Here is a 9,528-nt window from a genome sequence, read left to right as displayed (position 1 = left end):
TAATGATTTAGTAGAAAGTGTCAGAAGTTTTCTAAGACCGGTTCAAAGATGACGTGGCTGTCTAAAAGAAAGTAGCAACGCCAGAAGACAGTATTCATTTTTAGAATGACCTCAAGAGAACTGACGAATGGTGCAGGCTCTGGCAGTTGACCCTGAACGTAAATACAGTTGACATACTGCGCTTACACAGGAAAAGCAACCTGGTACGCGCTACTGACGTAAAGTTTCCCAGGAGTGGAAGGACCGGGCAACGAAAGGAGTGAACATCATTCGTATCAAGACTTTAATGAACACTTCTCAGCGGATATAACTTTACAAATTAGGTCATGAGAACCTTGTTATATTAAGACAAAACTATGTAATTGCGCAAAAGCATTTAAGAACAATTACTGATAATCGTCAACAATATGAAATATTTCAGTGATATTAATGACAAAAGATTATAATGTTAACTCAGATACTTGCTCTCAACTCTCCAAGAGTCATTCATCGGAACATGAAGTACGAGAACTTAAATTTACAGCAAATATTATTCTCTTTTCAAAATATACCATTTTTGCGTGCCACAGGTTACTATTGTTGAAATACTTACAGCCAGTGTCAATAAGAGAAGCAAGGTAATATTTCAGTAGTTGAAGTTACGATCTGTTCAAAGGTTCTAAGAAAAAAGTCTTTAAAACAGCCAGGCCCCAAATATCTATAAAATGTGTTTGACTAAAATACAACAGATGATTCAGGTTTACCGTGAGAGGAATTCATTAAAAGGGAACAAAAAACAATTAAAGCTTCTTGATATGAAACCACCGAACATTGGGAAATATGATTTGGACGAACGGACCCGAAACTACTTATGGCAGTCTCGAGACGTTGCTCACAACACTCCTTTCCCAAGCCACCAGTGGGAACATGGCAGAAAACCCGAAGAGACTTTCAAGACTTATTGCGCCGGGAAAGTCTTCGATGTCACAAAGAAAATACTGTTTGAAGGAGAGCCACAATAAAGATACCGCATGCGTTAACAACGTACATGCTTCCATAAATGCTTGCCCATACTCATAACTTCTTGTAGCCTCACAAAAACGATGTCTTGGGTATAAACATCAACATTAAATAGTACCCTCGAATATGGAGAGTAATGAGAGAATGAGTCGTCCTCTTCACTGACACCCCACCCCCCGCCCCAATTAGTTGATTTTTACATATGCAGTGTCTCACTTCAAAATGCCATAGTGTGACATGGAAAAGAGGAAATCATCAAATAGTACTGAGATCTCACGATGATGACATGAGTGTTGGGGCGACTTTGCCTGTCAAAACTGCACATAAAGAAGACATCCTAACTTGACCACATTCACGTCAGGGGTCACTTACTCATACAAAGCTGCATACCTGCAAGATGTACAGATTAACATTGCTGAGTGTAGTATGATTCATACCACAGGCTTCAGATACACGATTACTAAGCGATTAAAAGGGCAGCAGTATTCTTACTCACTCATACAATTCCGGAGGTCACAGATGACTAATCTCCCTAATTACATTACAAATCCGTGGATTTTGCGACTATTCTCTGCCTGAGTGATTTGCCACTGTTCAATCACACATAATGTTTCAGTCATCCATAATACATAACCGGAGAATATTTAATTAAGAAGCACACTTTTTCTGAAAATATAAAGAAGTAAGTAAAATGTGCCATCTGTTGTGCTGATTTCCTAGGGCACTGTAATATTGTTTCTTCTACCTACAAGACACACATAAATCCCTCTCTTTAAGTCAAATTAACATAAACGTTTGACAAATTACCTATGCTAGATCAGTTGTATGAAAAAATTAAATCAGTTTCACAAGGGAATATACACTGTTATATGAAAAGCTGAATCATGAACTGGATACTTAACTGTAGAAAGGTGCTAAGGGCCAAATTCTCGAAAATGTGATACATAGTGCAGGATACCGAGGAGGATTACATATGAAAAATGCTATGTTCAACGGAAATTGCAAAAAAAATGGTTCAAATGGCTCTGAGCACTATGGAACTTAACTTCTAAGGTCATCAATCCCCTAGAACTTAGAACTACTTAAACCTAACTAACCTAAGGACATCACACACATCAATGTCCGAGGCAGGATTCGAACCTGCGACCGTAGCGGTCGCGCGGTTCCAGATTGTAGCACCTAGAACCGCTAGGCCACACCGGCCGGCTGGGAATTGCAAGTGGGTTCATTTGCCACCACTAGATGGCAATGTTGCTATGTTGCCTGCTGATTTCATAAGAGTGGTGGAATGTGCCATTCAATCGGGTTTGTTTCGCTTTGCTGCATATCGTCTGATTTGAAGCAGGTTATGTTTGATCCCCACTAACGCACTCCAAGGTGTTTTATCGCCGCCAGTTATATTGTTACAACATGGCAGTATCTGTACGTTGCACCCTCCAGTCTTACATGTGCATGTGGGATGAGCGTAGCGCTGGTAGGGGTGGAAATGAAATCGCGTCATGCTTTCTGGTGGCAAATGGGTTGTTCACACGAACAGAACAACTGTTTATTGTTAGTGGGCACAGCTTCCTCACCTGCGACTTTGAGTTTGCCTTGATAGAGAGAAGGAAGACGGTGCCGAAGGAATTTGTGCCCAGCGATCTATGCAAAATGGTCAAGGAAGCAATGACTGTTAGACCTTTCAAAGTAATGCTATGAATACTTCCGATTTTATTAATACTCAAGGTGTAGTAGACGAGATACTCTCTACAAAACAGCTGAACATTTCATAGGCAGTCAGCATCTCATATGATGCGACAATTATAGCACATGTAGCAATAAGAGAATGTTACACCGACATGGAAAGGATCCGTAACGCGAATGTGCTCAAAACAGGGAAGCATGGATGAAATATTCAATCTGCTACCTTTGAATCTATTTCCTCAATCCATTCAATTACAGATGAAAAGAAGAAAGATTTAAAGACTGCGGTACCATACCTGGAAAAGAATGAGCGTAAAGAATATTATATGCAGATCTGTGGAGAGTGACTAAGAACAAAGCAGCTAGAATAATTCGATGGCACTTAGCACCTTTCATAAATGTTCAGCACCAAACAATTCTAACTGTTGCCAGAATGAGGTTTTCACTCTGCAGCGGAGTGTGCGCTGGAAGATAGGAGACGAGATACTGGCAGAAGTAAAACTGTGAGGACGGGGCGTGAGTCGTGCATGAGCAGCTCAGTTGGTAGAGCACTTGCCCGCGAAAGGAAAATGTACCGAGTTCGAGTTTCGGTCTGGCACACAGTTTTAATCTGCCAGGAAGTCTCAATTCCAACTGTGTTATGAAACCACCACTAATATACGATAACACACTCTCATTTGCAACATGGAAAAGTTTGAGGAATAAATAATTAAAACATTGCACTACAGACAGTTTGTTCGTAATAACTTCAGTTCATAAATTTGGCACTTTGCACCTTTCTACAGTTAAGTATCCAATTATCCTACCGCTCCCTCCACAAGGCACATGCTTATTAGCTCATCTATATGTGTTCGCAAAACACTGAAATGGTACAAGAAGTTCTTTTTTCACTCTTTATAGATGTGTGTGCTTAATTTCCACGGCATTTGCAAGGTTCATATCGGAAAGTGTTTTGAGCCACCGAATCTCAGCCTCATTCGTAAGATTTTAGAGACTTACCACCAAGAAAGGAAAGCATGAGAAGGTCGTCAGTGAGATGAGAAAAATCCATTGCAGCTTCGAGAAGGCTCTTTGAAAGAGCGTCGAATCGTCAGTAAAACTACACAGATCTAAGTAAGTGCATCATACACAGCAAGAAAACAAACAAGAGCAATCGCTTTACTGCTATGAGCAGTGTGATGCGAGACTGTCGTGTCTTGTTTCGAAATATATCACACGACAAAAGCTTCTTGAAATGTGTTTCTTTGTAATGTTAAATAGTTTTAGGTACTTTAACAATAAAGAACATTTAAAGTCCAATTTATTTTAACAACTTATTGATGAGATCAAATTTGTAAGAGTCTGCTATGATAACAGCGCGATATCGTGCCCAACATGGCGGGCACTGCCTTGAGGAGCATACCGACCGTAAACAGATATGCGCATTGTTACAGCGTACTCAGCAGTGAAAGGGTTAATTGGCGTTTGGAGTGACATCTCGTGGTAGTGATGGGAGCTAAGAGCTGGTCGGCTACAGAGGAGGCGGTATTTGTTTCTTTTTTTAATTTACGGACTTTTGACAAATTATTAAGAACTACCAACTTTGGTAAGCAATGAAGTTTATAAAAATGGGATAATTGCTATAAGTGCTTGATGGTCGTGCTATGAGTTCGAAAAATGTAAGTATCGTAACTAATCAGAAACTACCACTGTTCCCAGGGTCCTCGTATACGAAGCAACACTTTACGCAGTATACCTCTAAATGATAAGGTAAAATAGTTCTTTAACGTCGTAGTTCTTCTCTAACGATGTACTGAAAATTAATTCAAACAGAAGAAATAAGTGGGGAGCCATTAGTTTGCAAATATTGCATTAATAAAGGTGTTCCAAACCCTTTGGTAATAAACTGAAGGAGGGGCATCAATTCTACAAATCACAAGATCCTTTCTATTGTAGCTGAAACGCATTTATAGACAACGTATTTAACTGAGCTGTTCCTAATGTTCTCCGACTCTTAATATACAAACCATTCAAACTAAATATAGGTAAATCAAAAAGAATGACCTTAGTGGATACTGCCTCTTTTCCTCCCAAATAAATAAATAATAACCTGAGACCCAGCTTCAGGCGTTCACTAATCTGCGTTACGTACTTCTATGAGACTCCACACCTGACTTCGTATCTCGATTACCAAGTATAACAAAAAATTGAAAATAATTCTCATTCAGAAAGTTTTTTAGCGTTGGCAGCATATAACCAACACCGGCAAATTCGCTCTCGGTCAGCAGGCGTCTCGGTGCTTCTAGCAGTTCGTTAGAGCACTCAGTACGAAAGCACCACATTTATGTAACCCAAATGGGATTTCATTCTTGTGCAAAATTTTTGGACAATGACGGCCATCGTTTACGGCGGCTAGTTTATTGGTATGTTATGTCTATCCGTTTTGTTGTTGTTCTCTTCTTCCTGGACCAGAGGCTATAAAGGTCGCATAATTAATGTAATCCCTGGTTACCAGATGACCTTGCCGTCGCCCAGTGGATACTGGTCTACTTTCCCCAATACCCATCAGAGGGGCAATATTCGCATCTCTTGACGAGTACATGAATTTACAAGAGGAAATCAGTTGACAAATTAATTATAAATATAGCTCAATCACAAAACGGCAGATATTATAAGAGTCTTTATCATTTAACCGTTTTCGCCAGTAATGTAATGATAATTAGTGATGCGACAGACCTCTGCTTCTGCTTTCGCTTCCACAACTGCGAAAGTTCTGCACATTTTTTCACATCCGCTTCCGCATCCGGTTCCACATTTTTATATCGGAACTTTATCGGAACTTTCACCAATGGCGAGATTGTCGATTCGCGCGCTTATTGGCTCAACGCGCCGGCTGCCGCACAGTCGGGAGTTCGTTGGGTGGGATGTGCAGTAAGCCGATACGTGCCAATAGCGAATATTGCGTTTATTAGAGTATTACGCAGTGATCTCTGTCCGTCGCCGTGAAAGTATAACGTTTTCTCGCTCGTTAGTCTACTTTGTTCCACTGTACAATAGTACTATACTGGACGGTGCTTTTTAGTCAACAGTTTTGTGGTGTAAAGTTGAGAGTCCAATAATGAAACCAAAAACAAGTCTTATTTGGAACTATTTCGTTGAGATTCATGATTTGAGTGCCTTATGCAAAATCTGTGACGAAGTATATTCGCTAAAAGGGCGCACGACCACCGCATTGAAGAAACATCTTAGATTATTACATGTCGAGAAATTTGCAGAGTTTGAGAAGTTAGACGAAAGTATCAGACTTTCAATGGAGGCGAAAAAACAAAAGGTATATAATAATTTAGCCGGTACTAATAATATAGTTAGATTATTATAGGGTGAGCTTTGTCCACTGCTGGTAAAAACCTGTTTCATCCAAACGATTACAGTAAAATTTTAAAGAGGTCACCCCCAACCTTAGTTCCAGTTGGATCGTGTTGGTAAAAGTCGATTGATGATGTGCCTTTTCTCATTGCTGCCAGCACTTACCGATAAAGCATATAACAGTCTGTGGCACGGAATAAATACAACTCTGTAGCATGTGAGCTGCACACAAGTGTGTGTTGGCAGCACTGCACGATATTGAAACTGGTTTTACGTCCTTGCCCCTCGTCCAATCTGAGGTGAGCGCTTTGAAAAGTTATCGCACTCTACACATACAAAAACATTCCTAAGAATTTTATTTTCTATTTATCTATAGAACAGTGATGGTACACATGTAATTGTTTATAGTTGGAACCAATACCAATCACGTTGCATTTACTCATTAGAATGTTAATTTATTTATTTGCATTTTATTCTCCATGTTACATACCAAATGTCGGTAACTTCTTCACCATTATCAGTTCTATAATAAATGTAATAATAATATAAAGAAACATAATAAATAAATAAACATAATAATGATGGTAAACAAGTTTCCGAAATCTAGTATGTAATATGATGAAGAAAATCCAATATTTATAACTTAACGCCATACTGAGAAAATACAGCGTGATGTATTAATCGCACATACAAAGTTGTCCCTCGGCGCGCTGGCTGAAGGGTGTGACTGTAAAAGGGAAATGCCTTTACAATCGCTCCCATCAGCCACTGCGCCGAGTGTCAACTTTGTTTGCGCGTATGATAGGAATTGGTTCAGAAACGTTTGCTTTACAATTGTCACTTTAGCTGGGCACGCTGCGAGTTATTGACGTGCTCCTCTTAAGAACTCAGAATTTTATTTTTGTATTATTTTATTTTTGTATTCTATTTTACATATTTATTTTTTTTGTTGTATTTTGCTATTTTTATTGATGTCATTGTTTATAGGTTTCTTTCAGTCCGGCCAGAGATGCTAAAAACAACTTATCTTGCAACAAGCAACTGATTATTGGGATTCCTCACACCTACAGTCTCAACAAATGGATCTTGTGAATGCTGAAATGATTGCTCCCAGAACTTTTCGTTTAATTATGTCGAGGGTACCAGCTTTCGCTGAGTAAAGAATGCTGCTCTTCCAAAGTATCAGTTGAAAGGTTGTAATTTTTTTACTTCGTATTTGTGTGATAACTTGTACAATAAGTTAGCAAGAAAAATTACAGATTTACTTCAAGAATTTGAAAAAAATATCTTTCACAAATGACATATGGTCTGATCCACATTCTGGTACTTCATTACTTAGTTTGACTTCTCATGGTATTTCAAAGGATTTTCACAAGATGTCTATAATTTTGAAACGTCAAGTCACGACCAGGCGTCATATAATATCGACAAAATTTGAAACGATACTTCAGGAATGGGACATAAGTCACCAACCAGTGCATTGCATTGTTCATGATCGTGGATGTAACATTATTAAACCATTGCAGTTGTCTGGCTTTGATAATGTGAAGTGTGCAATACGTCAGATACAACTTTGTATTCGAACTACTTCTGAATCACAGGAGTAGGTCCTAGAACTTACTGCTAAATTGAACAAAAAGTCACCTGTTTCAATCAATCTTTGGTCGCACAAACCGGGCTGACAATAATTCAAAGGGAAAGCCTGGCAAAAATTCAAAGGGAAAGCCTTAATCAGTCTGTTTCATCTGTCATTCAGGATTGCCCAACATGGTAAATATTTTTAAATATATACAAATGAATTTTAATTTTATGGTATATCTTTAGTGTATGTATTTTATGTTTCGTTTTTGAGAAAATCCTATCAGTTAATTCTATTTCCAGGCGTAATAGCACTTCTGTGTGATGCAACGATTTTAAACGTTCACGATTCGTTAATTTTGTGCTTATGTTCAAATCCAGTCACAATGATCTCCACTGACGACTGAACAAATGTCCAAAAATTTGTAAGAATAGTGAAACCATCGAAGAAATTACCAGATACTTAAGCAGATCTCAAGTAAGCACTTCATCAGTCATACTGCTAATTCAAGTTCTTGTGAGCAATTTACAGCAAGAAGAAAGAAGAACTTATACTTCAGAACAATTCCAAAATTTTATAAGAAAATTATATGATGATGTGAATTCAAGCACGAGATTTATAGAACCGACCAAAAACTATAAGAATACAATTGCGGCATATTTAGATTCGCGATACAAGTCAAAATTTTTCAATGGTATCTTCACAGAGCACGTTGAGTACCAAATACTTAATTTGATGATGATGACAGCCAGAGATCCAAACTCATCTCAGAATGACTAGCTACATATCTACTATCTCTAAAAGGCGCCGATTTGAAATTGAAAATCAGCCTTCAACTAGTTGTGACTTAATCACAGAATCTCAATTTCAAACGTCGTTACAAACGTTGGAATTCATATCCACCATGAACGAAGGTCAGCAATACTAAACTACGACTAACGAAAACGACAATCTGCTATTGATGCTATAATCAAACCAACTGTACTTCAAAAAGGAAAAAAAGATTTCCTCTAAAAGCTGTGGTGAAAATCAAATGGGCACGAGTACCACTATCTATTGTCACTAGCTCGCCAGTATTTGTCAGCTATCCCCGGTAGCATAGCTAGTCAACAATTATTCAGGAACAATTTTTCTTGGGAGCTGGCGTCATATACGAAGAATATCGAAAGAGATTGCAGGGCAAAAGAGCGGCAAAATTACCTTTTGTTAAATGTAATCTCGCACTGAGTATTAATACAGGGTGTTTCAAAATGAATATATGGCTTTTAAGGCTTTATAGCACATATTACATTCACCTTACAATTAAAAACAATACACCAAATGAAAGAGCAACTCAAATAGTTTTTCTTACAATTATTCAGTGTGGACACCGATCACACATCGAGTCGATAGGCGAGATGTTCCGAAACCTTGATCAATGTGTCAGGAGCAACTGCTGCAATAACACTGTTTCCAAAGTCGGACAGATCAGCTAGTGTCGGAGGCACATACATATGATCGCGTCAGATCGTGTGTGCACGTGGGGGTCATGCATAAAGTGCTGTGTCAACCGGCCCCCTGCACCTAGTCCACTAGTCGGATACAACTTCATTTAACCAGTCACGTACTGAGTTATGCCAATGAGGCGGCGCTCTATGTTGCTCCCAAATAAAGATGTATTAAATGATGACTAACTGAAAACCTCAGCTGCCGACAGGTGTTGATTTACCTCGATGTGGACAGCTGAAAATGTGTGCCCCGACCGGGACTCGAACCTGGGATCTCATGCTTACATGGCAGACGCTCTATCCATCTTTTTTTTTTTTTTTTTAACCTGACCTCTTCCACTTCAGGCGTTGGCTCCTATCACCCTTATCACCCCCAAAATCCTATCTAACATAAAAAAAAACAATCTGTTGCCACCGCCACTTTCACCCTAACTT

Source organism: Schistocerca americana, chromosome 1 (genome assembly GCF_021461395.2).
Source record: "Schistocerca americana isolate TAMUIC-IGC-003095 chromosome 1, iqSchAmer2.1, whole genome shotgun sequence".
NCBI lineage: Eukaryota > Metazoa > Arthropoda > Insecta > Orthoptera > Acrididae > Schistocerca > Schistocerca americana.
This window is presented reverse-complemented; position numbering follows the sequence as displayed.